Genomic DNA, 20,316 nt, shown 5'->3' with positions numbered 1-20,316 from the left:
TTCATCAGTGAAACTGGGATGGAATTTTGGAGATGGACATATTTGGTTCCGTTGACTTTACTGAAAACTTGAAGCTATTGATTCAAAGATCTGGTGAAGGGTCATGGAATTAGTGACATTTAAATACTTTTTATAACAGCTGACTATGTAAGTGTTGCTTTGATTTTGGGCCTATCACATTCAAGTAATGAAATCTTGACCTGAACTAATACAAAGCTGAAACAAAGTAATGTTCTCCTTCACTGATAATGAAGGTGTGCAAGTTAGAAGATGTAGCACTTAAGCTGAACGAATCTCAGTGAAGTGGGTTTAATTCTGTACCAGAAGTTTGTGTCAGGTGTTATAGTAACGCTTTTAATAACATTTAAGATTTCTGTGCTTAGAGAAAAGTAATTCTCAGTTTAGGAAATCTTGTATTAAGATTGTGTGTATCTCAACAGAAAATAATCTGGCATTTGTCTTTTTTTTTTTTTTTTTTTTTTTTCCATGTCAGATAAGAACAAAAGAAATTCTGTGGAAATGAAACTACCCACAGTAAAATGGCAAGAGATTTGATGCAAAGCACCTTCTACTTTAATAGATAGCTGCTATTGCCTAAGAAAATAGTTAAATAGCAGTACTTTTTCAAATCTTCAGTCTTATGGTTTGGATTATACAAGAAAATATACAAGAAAATTAGTTCTTTATATCGTGCATTTAAATGCAGGACATGGAATTGAAGCAGAAGAGATAGAGGCATATGTGAAAGTGAGTCTGAACCTCTGAATTGCATTAGAGAGGTTTAAATTCCTCTTTGAAGGATGAAGGCTGAAGCAGAATTACGTCTGTAAGATTAGCTGCAGGAAATGATCAGCTAAATTACTTATTAATTTGAGAACAAGTAAATGGAATTGCAGAATTTTAAAGGCAGGCATTAACTGGTTTAGCCTAGGTTACACTTCAGAAAAGGTAATAAAACTTCTTTTCAAGTTATGCCATGTTTTGACCTTTTCACAGCACTGATGTAAACCTGTGATTAAATACACAGGGAACATGGCACCATACAAAAGCACAATGTTGTGCCCTTGGTGATGATGGAATTGTGTCCTTTCCACCCAAAGACCCATGTGTTTATTTACTGTTTTGTGTTTGGTTGTAGTTTACCATGGGGAAAGCCATAGCCTTAAGATGAGCAGGACAGGATTAATTATTCCTTCCCATTTATGCGAACCCTTATGTATTTAAACGACTGAAGTATCTGATAACTACAGAAGAATTTTACACATCAGGAAACATTGTGAGTTTTTTCAGCTGAGCATTTCCCACCTCTGAGACAATTTCAACTGTTGTAAGATAGGAAGAGAAGCTGAGCAGCAGAGCTGCTCCTCATGTTGTGTGTAGGCAGTGCAGGCACCAGGGCACGGCCTGCCCTGCTCTCAACTCTTCCCAGAAGTAAGCACCAGCCTCAGCTGCACCTGAGGAAACATACATTCTGCAAAGAATCTCAACCAAACAAATTGCAAAACATATTTCATATGCAAATGAATTTCAATCAATTTCAAAATTAAATTCAATCAAATCACTGCCTTCAGTATTCCATGCTTGTCACTCGCTACCTGCCTGTGTCTTCCGCATTTTGCACTCTGAGGGAATGATTATGAACAGGAACATGGCTCAAATACATCAACAAGGCTGGCCATCCATATCAATATGGCTCTGCAGCCGTTTGCACTCAAACCTGTAAGTTAAAAAATATTTTTGATAGTTTTCTGGAGTATTTGCTTTGCTTTATAAAAATGTTTCTGTATTCGGGGGGTGGGGGGGGTGGGAAGAAAAAGTTAATTTTATGTGAAAATAATAATCTTTTGAAAAATTCCAAAGCAGGTTTAGAATTTGTTTTGGATTGAGTATCTCCTCGTACTTTAGTCCAGCATTTCACTGAGATTTCATGTTTTTCTGTAGTAAATTTCAGTACTATTTTTTTTCCTGGAGCTTAGGGTTAGCATCCTGACAATCGATTGCTGTTACTTTAGTAATTTTTTTCGTTATTAAGTCCTTATGAGCTCATATTTACAAATATGCAAATATAGGCACGTTTGTTGATCTGGGGGTATAATAACCTCAACTTTAGTACTTTGAATCTGTTTTGTGGTACAGATTGTATTTTATTTCATAGATTTCGGTGTATAATGTCTACACTCGTTTCAAAGTCAGTTATGAGGAAAAAAATGAGAAGACCTGGATTCTCAGCATAGAAAAGTAAAACATGGATAAAGAATGTCAATTCAAAGCCTCTTATGCACATTTAATGTATGTTCAGTTTAATTGGTGAGTCATTCAGGCTGATATATTTTCTCTTACATATGGCTTTCATGGAGTATCCGTTGCCAAGCACCATTTTGCCAGCGCAGAAGTTAGGTTGCTTTCTCCATGCTTTGACCTATTTGCAGACCAGGCGAACTACGTGGCTCTGTTCACATTGATGGCGCCCTCTAGCGTGAAAATGTAAAACCTCGAGCAACACAAAGTGCATTACAACCGTTCGTTTTATAGCTTTCTGATGTATTTTTGTTAATATTTGAAGTACTTTCTAGAACAAAATCCTTTTATTTTTCAAATACATTTTTCTGTTGTTAAGCTGCTTTCCGTGACATTCTAAGTCCTTATTGTTTCAATTGGTTTCCAGGATGTCTTCGCAAATGAAAGTGTCTCAGTCTTGATACATTTAAATTAATGTATTTTTCACTTTTCTTCATTCTTAAAATATATTTTTCTTAGTTCTCCAGGAGCTGAATAGTAACCAAACACATTCAGTTCCTTATGCTTTTATAAGATCTTCCTCTGTTGATGTGATAACTAAGATAAACTTTAAGGAATGGATTTTATTTTCATTTTTCTTATGTTTTCTTTCTCTTTGGCAGGCTTAACTATGAATACAGCTATTAGATACATTCAGATTCCTCTTATAATGTAAAGATGCCTCAGTACAAGTGAAAATGAGGGCCAGATTGTGGCATTCATGTCCCTTAAATACAAAGAAGATTGCTTTTATCTTTTGTAAACCCGCTTGTAAGATGAACTGTGTTATTGATGTTATACGAGGACCTTTGTGTAGTGTGAAACTTTATCTGCAATTAGGAATAAATTATGATTATGCATGACCTTTTAGAATTCTCAGTCTAGTGGGGGGAGTGGGTTAGTTAGATTTCTTGTAATATCGGCAGTTTCACTGATGAAACAGCTGTCCTAATGGAAGGGGTGCTCTGAAAATAATGCTTTTTATTTTATGTTGGCCCACGATATCAAAGGGTGATGTTGGTGGGATGACAGAGGTTGAACTTTTTCACCTGTCTCCCTCAGCATTTTGTTGCCATGTGACAGATGGCACATGAAGGTACAGTTTGACAGAATTATGTCTGATATGGAAATGAATATGAAGCAAAGGCGTGGAATTGAATTGAGGCACTTGCACAGGTTACCCAGAGATGTGGTTGATGCCCCATTCCTGGGAACATTCAGGGGGAGGCTGGACCAAGCTCTTAGCAACCTGATGGAGCTGTGGTTGTCCCTGTTTACTGCAGGACAGTCGGACTATGTGATCTTTGAAGGTCCCTTCCAGCTCTGGGGATTCATTGTATTTGTGTGGAAACAAATGGCATTCACTGACACCCGCTGAACAGTTATGGAACCTATACAGTGAAGGTGAGCACAATGAGGCCGTGAGTGGTGTGTTTCAGCAGTAGTGACAGTGAAAGTGGATGTCTCCCTGGAGCACGGCATGCAGGTTCTTGTTCACCGCTGGTGAAAATGCATAGCTACTGGTGGTAACTATGTTGAGAAATAGTGTTTTGCAGCTGAGAATTTGCTGTATGAAATAATGTTATTGTACTCCTTGTGTAGCAGCTGCAGTTTCCATGGAAATAAGTAGGAGGCATTACTTTCAGAATGACCTACATAGTTAACGTGAGCTACTTTCATGTTACGAGCTACAAAACATTTCTAGTAATATTATTTCCAAATGTTTCTTCAGTTATTTGAAAAGAAATGGCACTCATGCGTATGAATACCAAAAAAGCTCTAAAATGGGACTTGTCCTCTTCTATGCTTAAGGTAGGATTTTTTTCTGAATCATTAACTCCTACCACAAATAGTGTGCAACAGAATTCAAGCATACATACTTACACATATGATCTTTCCTGTCCTACAAACATCTCCATGATTACTGGTGCTCCCACTTATCTCTCTGTAGTAGGAAACATTAAGGCCTGTTATTAGAACTTTTGTAATATACTTTCATTTCTGTGCTTATATTAAAGTTTAGTTCTTTGTGTATGCCTGACTGAAAGTTCACATCCGTGACTCACTGTCATGGAATAGGTTACTGGATTATTAATATTTTAACATTTTCCTTTGGCAAATACAAAAGCAATTGTGGCTAAATATAGGATGTAGAAGAAACAAGCGACTTCTAGATAGAAGTAAGGTAATTGTTGTCTGATCCACTAGCATTATTTTGAGACTTATATATTAAAAGAGGGAATAATATTTCCCATATTCTAATAAGACTTCTTTCTATATGAGTCACATTTCATAAAACTCTTTGAGAAAAAGATAAAGTTCATTTTAAATAATAATGATTTGCATATTCTTATTATGACAGCTGCATTATTCTGAAATGTGTGCCATGCTATTTCCATGGCTTCTGAAAACAAAAAAGGTGCATTTCAGATTGTAAAAGAAAATCAGAACAAATGTTCTCAGCATGTAATTAGGCCATGTGTATCATGAACATTGTTCTTGTGACTGCTTTTGTAATTTTTACATAGTTATTTCAGAAAGGTTAAAAATTATGCATGCAGTCTTTATTATATTACACACATAATTTGGAAAAAAAAATGCCTTTCTCTGCACTAAAAATAATAAATTAAAGAAATAGATTCGTTGTGTTGAGAAAAATTTATTTCTTGAGCCTCAAATAATTTAATTCCTTTTTATTCTATGCAAAAAGTAATTTTCTCCTAGGGGAAAATTATTGCTTAACTACTGTTATGTATTCTTTGGCAGTCTTAGCCACTCAGCCACAGATAGTTCTAAAAGGGAAGTAGAGAAAGCTGATTGAAGTGAAATCTTATAACTAAATATGAAAAATAGAAGATTTAAAGCTTTATGTGTTTCTTTCTTAAGGAATTCCTGATGTTCCCGACATTAGAAAGCCATTTGAAATAAAACCGCCATGATTTTTATCATTGTCCACCCTGATCCTTTGGATGTTTATCCTTAGGAGCACCTTGCTCTTTTCCAGGGCGAGGCACACTCAGAGGTAGGGGGAAGGGAGAAGTAGCTCTGAGCAGGAATGAGGTTATCCTTAAAATATTTTTACTCATCATTTATTGTATGTTTTACTGTTGTAAGATTTAATTAATTAGTGGGGATGCGGAGGGGACTACTAAATTCATTTCAAGTACAAAAAAGTTCTGGCCGTCCTTGTTGTCATCATTACAAGCTTATGCTAACCACCCACTCATGCAGCTGAGATTGTTACTAACAGCCGGCCTCAAAGATGGCATTTAGGCAGACCACAAAGTGTCCTGCCTGCCAGTTATGCTTACGGGAATGTGAAAGGTAGATGTAACTTTCCAAGTCATTAACCTCCAGGCTGCCTCCATTTCCACTAGGTTCTGAGTTGAATTGTGCTCTATGTATTTGCATAGAACCTACGGGTGGTTGCTGGAATGCTATAACTAATTCAGTGCAGATTATCAGACTCTTCCTCACTCTGCATCAGCATGTAGGAGATGAGATTTATTGCCATCTGTGCAGGTTATCTGAGAGTGTGGTTACCTGAGAAACTGTTCTCAAGAATTGGTGTTCAATGTGGGTTTTCTGGGATACAAATAATGTATATGTGTGATATTGATGGGTTCTATAAGAGCTCTATACTCGAGTAAGTTTATTTGCTACAGAAACTCCAAGCTAGAGACCTAGATGAAGACAAAGAAAATAAACTTGAGGTTTTTGTATATTAATACATAGAATATGTGGAATATATCCAGGGTAGCAAAGTAGGACACCACATGAGTGCATGGTATAAAATAAAACTAAACGTACAACACACAAACAGTGGAATGCTAGCTGCTTAGCACAGATAACAGGATATGTTACTCAAAAAAAGATAAAAAAATAAAAACAAACAAAAAAAGCTGAGATAGAAACATCAGAAATTTATCAGCCTTACACACTGCCATGACATGAAGAGATAGCTAAGGTATTGTTAACATTGTTATGTTCTGTTTGGGTTTGGAGCATTTTGGATTTCCTTTCAAGAAAAGCTATAGCATTTTAATCCTCGACTGATGCATGACTTGCAAAAGCATCTTAGGTTGACTGTTACAATATAACGACTGTTACTATATGGATCAGTCTTGCTTGAGATGGGAATAAAGATGGACTTAATAGTCCAAGTTTCCCACCTCCATATTAAAGAAAACTTTCATTATTAAAAATTAGCAGTTAATCACTTCCAAAATTGAACTGTTCAGGCTGCTTGAATGCTCAGGTTTCATTGTTTCATCCTGGCATGAAATCATAATGTGCATTATGACATTATACTTTGTTGTCATGGAAGCAGTTGCAGTGACATTCTCAATTCTGATGTGAATCCTAACAAGTCTTTTACCGGTCATCAAGTTTCAATTTGAGGGGTAGGTTCTTGCTTATGTTATGCATTCCCCGTCAGAGATCCTGTCAGTCATTGATTACTAGGTTACGTGTCCGATAATAACCACCAATCCCACTAACCTTCACAGCTTTACAACCTTTCTATTCTTATTACAACACTCAAGTGTCTAGAAAAGTCACTTACAAAGTTTCTGGCTGTAACACAGGACAGCACCAGTATTTTGTACCCAGGCATGTTTCAGGAAATAATCTGATGTGTTCAGCTGTAGGGAGACTGTGGAACGTCCTTGAGTTTGTGGGAATTGAACATGACTCCTTTACACATCATCACTGATGGTATTTAGAAAATAATGGTGTGGCAGGTGTAACAAAGATCAGGCTTGCTCCCTGTTGTAGGGACTACTGAAATTGTCTTCTCCTCCTCATTGTCCCGGTTTCATTGCAGAGCTATGGCTGTGCCTTTGCAATACAGTAGCCAATAATGTGCTACTCTACTACCAGGGCTTGAGGCGAATTTGTAGTTTATTCTTGGTTTGATTGTGAGGTCTACCAGGAAACACATTTTTTATTTTATTTTTTTAATAATGTAGTTCTGCCTCTCCAAACTTTTCTCCTCATTATGCAACAATTGATTTTGAATTTCATGTGTCTCTGTGACTGTGGATGGGGGATGGAGATTCATTGTCCATCCCCTGTGATTATTAAACCATTCTGTTCAGAAAAATACTATGAAGGCTCTCCTGTTCACAGAGGTTACTAGTGTTACCTGAATGTGTGTGAATACAAAGTTTTGGCTATATCTTATTGACTGCCCTTACTAGCCTCATCCTGTCAGCCCATTCCCAGCACTAAAGAAGAGCTGCTCTTGGCAGATGTTAGAGGAGCCTGGCTGTGAGAATGTGCTGCACACCTGGTCCCCTGATGACCTTCTAAACTGATATGAGTTCTGCTTAAATATTTCATGGGAAACCAAGAAGCTGTTTTTCTCTCAGTTTATTTTGTTGTTTGATCCAGAAAGCTGTTGACATAAGAGTGTTTCAGTCTTTAAATGTGCAGCCAGATAAGTTTTTATAGTATTGGGTATGCACATTACTTCAATGAAGCATTAAAACTGGTTTGGATGGCTAGGTCAATTCTGTTGTAGAGACCATGTTTAATAGGTCTGAGTCCCACTGAGATCCTGAAAAGCCCTTATCTGTCAGCAGACAGGATTACACCAGAAGTGATTAGGAGATGTTAGGCAGGGTAAATCTAAGCTGTTCAATTGCAGTGCTGCTTTGTTCATTCTTGGTGATCTTGGTGGTGTTGTGGTTGTGTATTTCACCAAGCAGTCCTGCTGGTTCTAGGAGTATTTTTTTTTTTAATATATCTCCTGGCTTTTGATGGTCAAAATGCTCTGACAATAAAAGTTTTCTTACTAGTACTGTTTGGGTGGCTTGTTTTTAGATAACATAAATGTAACCATTTTGCATATTGAATGAAATGCATAAATAGAAAATAGAGACTTTTATAGTGCTGTCAGGTAAGGGCAGCCTTAGCTGTTACTGGTAAGAACAGTTCAGCATGGCACTTAAGTATAAGTTCTCCTCCATGCGGTAGGGACTGCACATATCTTCCATTCATTTAAATCCTCATTTCACAGATATATATATATATATATATATATATATATATATATATATAAACATACTAATATGTAATAGATGTTTATTACTTATATATTTATTACTTAATAAACTATATATTAGTATACATTTATAATATATATATTGCTGTGTGAAAGCAGAATCCTAGGCCAAGTCTAAACTACAAGTTTCATCAGACATAAAAAGTTAAATCAGGGTAGTGAAAAGGTTTATTTTATACTGGTGAAAAGCACTACCAAATGCACGCTTACACCAGCAAGGTTGAGCTCTATCCCCTGACAGAAGGAATGCTTTTGCTTTCTGATACTGAGCATGATTTATCCAAGGGTAATCATTCCAAATGTCTGGCCAAGATGATATACGCTAATTTCTGAACTATCTAATAGCAGAACTGTAGTTTCTCTACTGACATAGTCATGCTGAAGACTGAAGAAATTGGATTTGTTGGTGCCTAGGCCTGCTTCTGGTGATCTTTAAAAAAATTAAATAATAAAAGGAGGGATTTTATCTACCTGTGCAATGATCTTTTCAAACCCCATGTGCTACTTGTTCCTGACACTCATGTTGTGGAGAGACTTTTGTACAGTCTCTTTACTATTGATGAATTCTCTCCCTCTGAGAACACGCACTGCGTCTTTAGTTTCAGTAGAGAACAGATTTTCTATTAAGCTACAAGGTGCTGAATACTGGAGTCACAATATATATAATACTGTTTCTGTAACCAGCTGATGTTAATAGCTCCATCTTATGATAACTCGCAAGCATCATGGTTGCAGCTAGTTGTAGGGAGTTTAATCTTTAAAAGTACTTGCTGATACAAAAATTGCAGTTATACCCCAGAGGGAATGTATATTGGCGCTGTCATCCCTCTTGACACTCTTTCTCTTACTTTTCTTACTATTTATATTGTTTGTGCCTTATAAGTATGTGGTTTCTCTAACACATTTTGCTTCCCTTTCAGATCTTAAGAATGATTTTTGTGCATAAGTATGTTCATTGGTTTTTTTTTGTTGTTGTTGTTGTTGTTTTTCTTTCTAGGGAAATTGGTTTGGCAAATGAAAGATATTGTTTCTTTCTAGAAACATTTCTGCATTAAAGCCATCATATCTCCAACTACGATTACTTTCGTGCAGGGATGCAGTCACAATGCTTTACTGAAATTCTACCTTACACTTAGGGAATGTTTTTTTTTTTTTTGGTTTTTTTTTTTTCATTTCAGAACAACCCAATAATTACATCGATGTTACTCATGAAATTGTGAAGTTTAGCATTAACAGATAATGATACAAAAAAAAATGCTGCACTGAGTTTTGACTATACATCTGCCTGTTGTTTTTCTTTTTTGACACCTCACCAAAGCACTACAACCATTTCATGTTCTCTGCTCCTGGAAGTTCAGGCTAAAGAAGTTTACATTACTGAAGTATTTTGCCTATTATTATTTTTTTAATATACACAAAAAGGAGTTTGGTTCTGGTAGAAATGCTATAATAACCTGAAAATTGTAGTTCAACTGCTGCACATTAAGCTCACATGACCATCTAAATACATTCAATTATTTTGTGTGAGAATTGCAATGGTATGCAGAGTGCAGCTTTGTTTTCCACAATTAGGAATTGTATCAAAAGTCACTCAGTACTCATGCTGTTGTCTTATAATATTAAATGGAGGAATTGCTTGAATATACTATCATGAAGGCATGTCAGTCACAAAAATAGCCCCAAATCTTCAGTTGATGAACAATGCCAATACAAGTGGTAACCAATGAAATGTAGTCATGCTATCTAAGGGAAGGCTATTTTTCCTAGAATAGCAGAATCTGGATGTTTGGAATCTATGATGTATCAAGTTGGTAGTAAAAGTGACAGTATTTTAATACAAGTTCATAGAGTATAAATGCATTGCATCTACTTTTAAGTGTAGAAGCAGATAAAGAGTACCCTTGAGAGAGGTAATAAAGTATGTGCTGGGGCAGAATAAATATGCTTTGGAAAGAGTAAGTGTATGTTTCCCCCTTTCTGTTTCTCCCATTTGTTTCTCTGCGATGTCTCTTAGTGGAGGAGCTGGAGGAAGTGATAACGTTGATGCTCTTGTGGTTAGTGTGGTCTGTAGAAACATTGGGGAATGTTTAATCCATTGAATTTTTAAAATATTATGCTGCCCACAGCCATGTATTCAGATGCTTAAAATGTGATTTCTCATGTTTTGTTCCTATCTCTGAGTTGTGTTTATTTCTGCCACTGGGAGTCCCTAATGCATGCAGTACCTTTTCTGAAGTTGACAGCAACATCATGATTATGTTTACTACCATATCTCTGTGACAATAACCAGGTGATCCTTCTTATCATGAAGAAGGTTTTTCTTCTTTGTTCAACACCTTCTTTGGCATCTTCTCAAACACAATTATTTTGTAATAGTGAAAGTAGCATTAGCGCGCAAGTGGCTTGTCACAACTCCACGAGGTCTTTGAGAAGGTCAATAGTCTGAGGCTGAAAAGAAGTTCTCTCTACCTCTCACAACTTCCTTTTTGATAACTGAGTATCATAGCTAATTTTAAGTGATCTTTCCTTGTATAAGAGAACTTTCTGGTGTTACATTCACTCTGAAAGAATCTTTTGGTCGCATCTATAGCATCCTCTGGCTGTTCTCCCTAGCTGTGAGTCCCCAAGGAACAAAACGAATCTGGTCAGAAGATACCCTCCGTTGAAGTGGATGATATTGTAAAAAAGGATGAGCTTGAAGCAACACAAAACTCTTGGATTAACATTTTAATATTTTGAAAGCTTATTCTACATGGTTTATTGGAATACTCACTCTCTAGTAGCAAGCGATGAAACCATACGTCTGATGAATTATTGTTGTCAGTATGTTCATCTGTCAAGTGTACATATTCAGCCATCCTAATCAGCATATTCACTTCTTAACTCACTGTCTTCCTTTGTCAGGGAAACACACTTGCATTGTTCAATTCTCTGACATATTAGTCAAGTGTAATTATCAGTAACATAAATGATGGTAGTGACTAGCTCTTCTGGAAATAATTTGACTGTTATGGTATGATTTTGAACTCCTTGGACTTGTCATTTACTTGTTCATACGTAATCATGTAAATATTTTATTGTTAGTGATTCATGACAGATTTCTTTGTCACAGTGGTTTCTTCATTGTCTGTAAAATTTTTATTACATTTAAATCTAAGTCTAAAAATTTACTTCAGTTTCTGAAGTCTGATCATCTGCTTAGACTTGCATAGAGAACGTGGACCATTCTATAATCAAAACAAAGCTTGAGAAAATGAATGACATTACCCAAAAAGTCACCATAATGGGGGAAGATGTCACAGGAGGCAGTTTGTGCATTTCAGGAAGTATCACTTTAAACTTTTCATGGGTGTTTCAGTAATGCATTTTCTGTGCAAAGCTTTTTCACTTATTTCTTTTACTGTGTCCAGTATTACAGCTGGTGTTTACGAGGAGAGCTAATAAAAAGTTATGCATATAATAGCGTGCTTTAAAACAAATGGAACTTTCAAACAGGATCCATTGAATGAAATGATACCTTTCAATAGTGAGATTTATTTCAGGCATTGAGCGAGGTTATAAATGTTTCATGGAAAGTCTGGAATTATGTTAAAGATAGTAGGTCTTTCTAACATATGGAAAAATTGAAGTGTTGAATGGTGCTGCAATGATTGGTTACAGGGAACAGTAACAAATGTATGTTAAAATGCGTTGTGCCTGAAGTCTGGTTGAATATAAACTTTGTTTATAGTTGGAGCAAATTCATTAATAACATTGCACTTACACAATCACTAGCCATTTCTGCTGTGCTGTTCTAGAAGATTTAAATGCTCCTTATTTTCTACAGGAAAACATCCCTCCTTCTTCTATCTTTCCCCCCGTTTTTATTGCTAAGCATGAAGCCATATCATATGGGGTATCCCTTTGGTCAGTCTGGGTCATATGTTCTGGCCGTGTACCCTCCCATCTCCCTTTGCACCCCTAGCCCATCGCTGGCACTGTAGGTTGCTCATGGTCTGTAGCCACTGATGTACTGCAGTCTGTGCTTCTTACAGTCTCACTGGAAATTAAGGAACCTTACAGATGGGGTGATTATGAACTATGTTGTAGATGTTAAATGTTCTTAACCATAACCCATGTAACTTTAACATTTCCCAGCCCCCCAAAAAAGTGAAAAACAATATATTTTTTGTATGGGTTCTCACATAAATGTCTGGACATTTTGTTGGTGTAGTTGTTTGTTTCTTAAACAAAGCATCAGTTACCTCCTAATGGAATTGCTTGTCAGGAAATCTTTAGTGTTGTTCATTTGTTCCCAAGGTTTTAAAACAATGTCAGACACAAAACAACTGAAAATGGAAAGAATGAAACATAACATCTTGTTCCAGAAACAGAAAAGATTATCAACCAGCTGGCACATATGGTTTACTGAACTGCTTTGCCTCAACTAATTTTTCTGTAGGGTATTGCGTGAACATGATTGAGATGAAAGCAGTTGTGTGGCACCTATCATTTCAGCACATTAACTTTGTACTGATGTTAATATTGTATGTTTGTGGGATAGGAAAGTTGCGTAGTTGAATTTCCAGTGCTGAATTGCTTTCTTCTGTACTCTAGTACTTAATGTTAGTTGGTAAGGTAGTACAATTGTCTTATACGTTATGATTTCATACCATCAGACAGTAAGACATATAAGAGCAAGTGTCAGTGGTAGTCTTAGAATGCATTTAGTAAAAGGAATAGGGAAAATAGTTGGTATGCAATTAATAAGGTTGTGTTTGACGATTCTACAAAGGTGCAAGCTTGCTGATATGATAAAGAGATAAAATCTGGCTATTTCAACAGAGAATAAAATCTAGGTATTTAACAAAGAGACAGAACAAAAAGCAAAAACAAACAAACCCAAACCCTAGAAAGTCTGTAGTACATTTTAAGTATAAGTATGAACCCAAGCAGCACAGAATGGCCTCCACCCAAACGCCATGAATGTTCATGCTGCAGTGCATTTTTTCTCAGTTGCACAGTAACTTTGTGCTGAAGGCGCATGTGCTGTATTGTGCTGAATCAGGCTCCCATAACAGCCTTTCCTGAGTGAAGACAGTAGTTGACATTCAGTATTAAAATATTTTTCTTGATTTTTGTGATACATCTAATTTGATGCTGGCAAACTTTGATCTGTTACAGAGGATTTTCGTAATGATGTCATCTGAAATGTATTTGTCTTCAAAAATATAGTAGGACTTTCAGATCAGAATGAGGCAAAGTGCAGAAAGTGAAAGCCGTCAGCTCAAGTAAAACACGTATGGTAAATAAAAGTACAGATGCAAAACAGGAATGTGTACATTTTTAAAAAGTTTACTTTATTTCAGTTGACATTTTACTGAATGTCACTGCGAGTGAATAAACAAGCTAATGAGGTTTTAGCTAAATCTCTGCAAACAAGTTGTGAATTCAGTAAATAAATAAATAAGTAAAATTGCTCATCTCTTAATCCCAGACTTCTTATTTTGGGACTTCAGAGTGTCCCCTACTTTGCAGTGGTGCATTCATTCTGCACGTGATCAGCATCAAAGGCAAGAAATTCTGATTAACCGTTGTTTTTTTTTTGTTTTTTTTTTTTGGCACCTCACCTCTTTCCAGTTTGAACTTGGAATCTCCTCTGTGCACAGACCACTAATGAGGAAATCCTTGCTTATGAATTCAATGCAGAACGAGGGTGTTTTTTTTTATTTTCCCCTTTGCATAATGTTGGCTTTGAAGTCAGGCAGTCCAAGAAAGTGATTGATCTCACCCAAGTTCATAACTTTTTCAAAGTACTGCCGATATCATTAAATTTTAATTAACCCTTTGAGCTCCTTCTATGATGTAAAGATGAGGGAACATCAAAGGCTTGTATGTTAGAGCAGCAGTGAAATCTTTTGAGCTGGCTTAGCCTTATTGAAGATATCTAAGCTGCAAAATATTCCAGTCTGTAGTCAGCTCAGTTCTTGTTACTAGCTCTGCTCTGTGGTGGAAGAGGAAAAGCTATTGTTACATCCTCAGTTTGGGCTATTTATATACCGAGCCCATCTTCCTGTAAATGTTCTTCCTCCTACTCAAAAAAAAAAAGTAGTCCATCTTAAAGCAAATGAACAGAATCTAATACCTTATTCTTTCTCTTTCATGTTTGCTTGCTTTAGCTATTATTATCCTGGTTAGTTGTCTTATAAAAAAATATCCTGTAGGATTTAATAGGGATTATACAAATAATCTTTTATATAAAATGAAATGTAGGGCTTGGTATTTTAAAATTCATCCTGTGCGATTCCCTTTCTTGACAGGGCAGTTTCAGTCGAAAGTGAGCTTCATAGCCTTCTAACTTCATAGCTTTTTTTTTTTTTTTCTGCTTTTTTTTTTTTTTTTTTTTTTAATACAGCAGGTGGATGGGGACCTGCAGAAGGCTTTGAGAAGGGCTATGTTTGCAGGGCAGAGCTCAGTTTTGCCTCTATGCTGTGAAATTATTTATAATACTGTGAAGTGGATTTCAGTACTCTGAACCAACTGTACCTCATGGTAAAGAAATCCACAAAGTGTAGAACAGTAATAAGCCGTTTTTGTTTCTTGGGACAGAAGAGGAAAAACTAGATGGAGGAACGTTCTGCTTTCTTGACACTGTCTGAGATGCCAAGAATGCTGGGCAGGAGAGGAGTAAAGAGACAGAAATACTCTGTAAATTCTTCCAATTAGTGCGCAAGCACACACACACACACACACACACACAAATAAATAAATAAAAGGTTAGGATAGGGGTATCTTCTGTTGAATTCTGTTGAATTTGCTTTCATTTCCCCCTTACTATCTTGAAGCTATTGGTGAAAAGATGAGAAAGTTCTTCCTTATCAGATCTGTCATTAGTAGCTCTGCTTGTTCTGACTCAAACTTGTTAATAGGCAAAGAAAATAAAATATGGGTCAAAACAAGCCACTTCTGAAGAGAAAAGAATGCATTAATTTAAGTCATGAACAAATGGGTTTGTCTGCGCGTTGGAGGTTGCTCTGGCTGTCCAGTTTCTAGAGAGGATGATCTGCCTCTAGATTGAGGGAGGTTGCTAGAAATCACAATACGTTAGCGTTTCACATTTAAACTACATGTCACACTGCAGGTGATACTCATGGCGTGTCTAGCTTCTGTTGAATTTAGAGAGCAAATTGTGAATTTTGGAAGGGCTTCTCAGCTACATCTACAGTTACAAGCATGTTGTGCATTCTGGAAGGATTATGTGTGCCTTTCTGTTCCTCTCTGACAGCAAACAATGACATTGAGGCAACAGTTGTAGTGCTGCTTTGGGTCCACCTGAAGGGCAGAAGGCTTAATTTAGCTTGATTGAAATAGAACTGATTAAACCAATGTATTAGCAGCAGGGATGGAAGTTTATCCAAGTATTGCCTGGCTGGGATGAAGCTTCCACGTTTCTCTACTCCTTTCTGTGGTTCGAGTGGTTACTGTATTGCACCCTTAAGATACTATGGAAAAAAGTGCAGCATTTTAAATAGAGATGAATAATAGTTTCATCCCACCATCCAAAGTGCTTTTTGCTAATTTCAAGGGCCATCAGTGGAGTCAGTCTTGCACTGAACAGTGACAATGCATTGCGGAGCTTTGAGACTCACTATATCTGGCAAAAGAACTTTGAAATCAAAGGTCACTGGGCTTTGATTAGTTTACAAGATGCAAGATAAGAAGAATTAGCTTTGCCTAAACCATACTGAAATCATTCAAAATTTAGTAAGTAGGGGGGGAACCCATCTTTGTAGGCTATCTTTGACTGTTATCTATTTCCTGATACAAGGAAATGGCCAGCAGATAAATTTGAGGGCAGTAGACAAAGCCACAGATTTACTTACTTGACATAGGATGGTTAGCTTTTCAGTACTGTGCATGCTGCATACCAACCTCCCTAAGCAGTTATCTTAGAAGAGGTACATGCGCATCAGTAGCTGGTATTAAAAGAGGTGAAGTAACACTTTCTTAGTAAAAGCATTATTAGAATAGAAGACATTACAAATAAGACCCTTACAAGCAGAAGATATTTCTGGTTGTATCAGGAATGGCTTATTTTTATTTCTTTCCAGTGCTTTTGTTTCATAAAAATGAGTTTTGCATTCCTTACAGAAATGGAAGTCAGTTTAACTTGTAATGTTTATTTTTTATTTTCAGACTTAAAGATAGAATATGTACACCTATTTGTTATTGGTTTATTGTTGCATTGTGTATTTTTCTTTTTTTCTTTTTTCTTTTTCTGGCTTGAATTTTCCTTTATAAATTAATTTTCCTTTTATAAATTAATGCCTGGCTTTCTGCTGGCTTTCTAAGATGCTTTTGAGTTTAGAAGGCTGCGGCCTTCCTGATAACATAAGGATGGACTGTCTGTAATATGAGAGCTAGTATGGTTGATTCTTATGGAATACTTCAACAGAAAAGACTGAATGCAGGTGAACCCTATTTAGAACACTATTTTGCCCTTGTGAAAGTGTGGAGACTTCAAAGAGGACAGGAAGTAAGTGGACCTCATTACAGTAATATGAATTACAATTTTATCAGATTGGCTGGAAAACAAGTTGTGTTTGCATTTTGCTGCTGTTTGCATTTCAATGACCATTTGCTCCATTAATATTGCAACTGAACTGCTACAGAGCAATTTGTAATCAGGAATCCTAAATCTAGCTAATGCCAATATTAGTCACACAATTCCAAGCTTTCTATACTAGGAATCATTAATAGATATATGTGCTGTTAAAGACTATAGAATATATATGTTGTTCAAGCTGCCAAATACCACCATCAGTGTGCAGTTCTGTACAACATTAAGTCCTAATTAAGAAAATTAACATTGGTTTTAAATCAATAATTAGGTAATTCAATGGTAGCTCTAATCCCAACTTCATTGAATCTGACTGCAAGTACTATAAATATCCCATGCCCTCAAAATTCAGTGACTTTGTCTGGTAACTTTTTTTGCTGAGAAAAATGCAAAATTTTAAAACAATACAAAACTTCTTGCAGCAGTCTCCGTGTTTTATAATGGAGTCCTTTAGGTGCTGTGGCTGCTGAGGGTTGGCTATTACACTGAAGTTATGTACCTACCAGTTTAATTTTGTGTATTTTAGGTAAAACTCCTATGTACTCTGTATTAAAACTGGAGTAGCTCTTTGCTTACCCAGAGCTGCACTTGCACAAGTCTCATTCCCTTACATCTATTAGTATGTTGTAAAGACACTAACAGAGCATGACTATCTTTCTCACTCGCACGTCCATAACTCTGAGGATGGCTTGCCTCGAGGCATCTTAACATATAGCCCTGTTATAGACTTTATTTCTTGTTACCTGTTTTATAATGTGTCTCACACAGACAGGCTAATTTGATTATCATACTGTCTTAAAGATGACATTACCTACAGAAATAATTCCTGCAGTTTTGCCTAAATAATGTTCTTCCTTTCTGTAAGTTATTGTACCTGTTAGTTATTGTGGCTCTGTTTCACCAAGACGTGGCTGCATGCTGATTGCAGGTTTAATGATCTTTTGATGTAGCAGAGCAATAGCAAAGAGTTTGCAAGGCAATTTTTTAATTCTCAGTTTGAAACATCATATTAATAGTATTTACAATTCAAGAGAAAGACGTAAGGGAATTCTAGGATAATTGCAAAGGCGATCGTTATTTTAAATGAATTACTGATGACATGCAACTGTCAGCCTATTTTCCTGAAGATGTCAGGAAGGTCTGATTATTTAAAACCTCTCAAGTAATTTTAAACAAAGAAAAAAGAACTCTAAACTAACAGTGTGACATTTTCATTATTATTTTATCTGGAAGAGAGAAATAGAAAAATCAAAATATATGAAAAGAAGAATGGTAAGACTTCAGTATAAATATCCCACAAGTTATAGGAATAGTTGCTGGGTGGGCAATCCAGTCATGTTTTATGTCTTACGGTATATTTTTGGAATAGCAGGAAGGCACCTGCAAAGATCACTGAGACCCACTGTGTGACCTCTTCAGGAGTAAGCAGACATTCAAGCATGATATTGAGGGCACTCTTCAAATATTTCTTGAACTGGCATAGAGCATCAACCACTTCTCTAGGAAGCCTGTTCCTTTGCACAACAACCCTCACTGTAAAGACATCTTTCCAAAACCCAGTCTGACCCTCCTCTGGTTTGCTTTGTGTCATTCCTGTCCTGCTGGCAGTTCCTAGGAGCAGAGCTCAGCACCACTATCTGCTTTCTCTCCTTGGGGAGATGCATGAAGCAGCAAAACTGATGATTGTGGTAGGTTGCTTCACGCCAGTAGAAGGAAAATGGCAGTAGGAAAAATGAGAGTCCAAATTAATTTGCTCATAAAAGCCTGTAGCTATGCCCAGAATGTGAAGTTTTCCCCTAGATTAGGAGGTAATTCTAAAGCATCAATTTCTCAGTATTAGTGTAGCATGATTAGAAGGCAGCCCTATGAGTCCTGCAAGGGCAAAGGTACCTTTGCATCTTGTTATACATGTGAATTACGTTGGCATAAATAGAAAAGCATCAGAAATATCTGTGTACTTCCACCATAAAAAGGCTGTGTAGACAAAATATAAATAAATAAAAATCTCTTTGGATTAATTATTTTCTTTTAAAAACACCATGTTAAACCAATTTTTGTCTTATTTGCAGTTGCTCACAAATGTGCATTAGGATGCTACACTGCCAGCTGTTTGTATGACACCACAGGCGTGTGGCACTTGGTAGTCTGATCTGCAGGTATTTCTGCCTCCTGCTCCCAGGGTCACCAGTGTGAGTGTGCAGCATGCAGGGAGTGCAGGACCAGTCTAGGTCTAGTAGTGCTGGGAGGGGTCATATATGTTTACAGCTGAGCTAGCAAACTTATTGCCATCGTTCCGATCACTGGATTGCTAAGGAACAGTAAGAGTATTTTATTCTGTGGGCAGAATAAGTCTTCAGTGTTAATCTGTGCAATGTTAATTTGTGCTGGGTATAATTCTGAAGTGATATGACTGCTTCATTTACTCAAATATACAAATGGTTTGTGGCTAGCATAGCAGTAAACAGCAGTCCTCTTGTTTTTGGCGATTTCAGTGTAAGAGGAACTGCTGAATCCACATGTGTGTAGCATGCAGGATGTTTGGCTTTCGATATACCTGTTTCTTCACTATTGCTCCTGATGTATGTACGATGGAAAGTTCCTTGAATTCTCTTCCAAAAAGCAATTGGTCTAATGATTACTGATGTCTAACATTTGGAGTGGATTATTTAGAAAACTGAAGGAACTGATTAAATGACACTCTCGCCATAGGTAATCTCTACCTTAAATGACGCCCTCACTCTGTACCACAACTGCTTTTATACTATTTAATTATAGGGCCAAGCAATTTAATCTCCAACTTAGCCCATGGTCTGCTGGAAAACAAAGGAATCTATGTGGTAGGAGGAAAATATATGCAAAGCATCCTCCATTTTTTTCATAATTACAGTTGCTATTTATCCAAAGGGCAAACTGTCCACAAAAGATTCAAATCAAATAATTTTTCCAATTGACATTTACCTTTATATTTTAGCAACTATGTTATTTCTGCATGATACATTCTTATATGACATGCACACAAGAATGAGCCATTTCTATATAGCAATAAAAATGTTTTTTGTTTGTCACAGACATTTTTCTGGCTTAAAAGTACCTTAATAGAGAGGAAACTGAGGCAGAGATTGGGACTTGTGGGAATCTGAAGCTTTGCGGCATTTGCATCCATAACTAACTTTTCCTCAATTGCTTCTCTCCATAAGGAAAATACCTTTTGTGCATGTGTGTCTTTGCATAGATATCTATGTGAGTGCCAGCAAACAGGAAACAAAAATCAGTTATTAAAAAAAAAAAAAAAAGTGCAAATAAGTAGTAATAGCCAAACCATGTAAAGCTAGGAATAAACTAACAAATAAATGAAAACAGTTTTAACTTATCT

General features: G+C 36.5%; 1 protein-coding gene and 1 long non-coding RNA gene across 11 annotated transcripts in view; one reads left to right on the top strand and one right to left on the bottom strand.

Annotated features, from left to right (window-relative positions):
• Positions 1–20,316, top strand: part of TENM2 (teneurin transmembrane protein 2) — a 1,269,291-nt gene that overhangs the window by 395,892 nt on the left and 853,083 nt on the right. The gene's annotated exons all lie outside the window — the stretch shown is intronic.
• On the bottom strand, positions 1,572–6,553 carry LOC116654040. The gene is made up of 3 exons (XR_004308866.1): positions 6,450–6,553; positions 4,162–4,222; positions 1,572–1,717 (listed from the first exon to the last, which is right to left on the bottom strand). It is a non-coding gene; the product is annotated as an uncharacterized LOC116654040 (long non-coding RNA).

This window comes from Coturnix japonica, chromosome 13 (assembly GCF_001577835.2).
Source record: "Coturnix japonica isolate 7356 chromosome 13, Coturnix japonica 2.1, whole genome shotgun sequence".
Lineage (NCBI taxonomy): Eukaryota > Metazoa > Chordata > Aves > Galliformes > Phasianidae > Coturnix > Coturnix japonica.
Note: the sequence above shows the minus strand (reverse complement) of the source record. Positions and strands in the feature narration are given on the sequence as shown.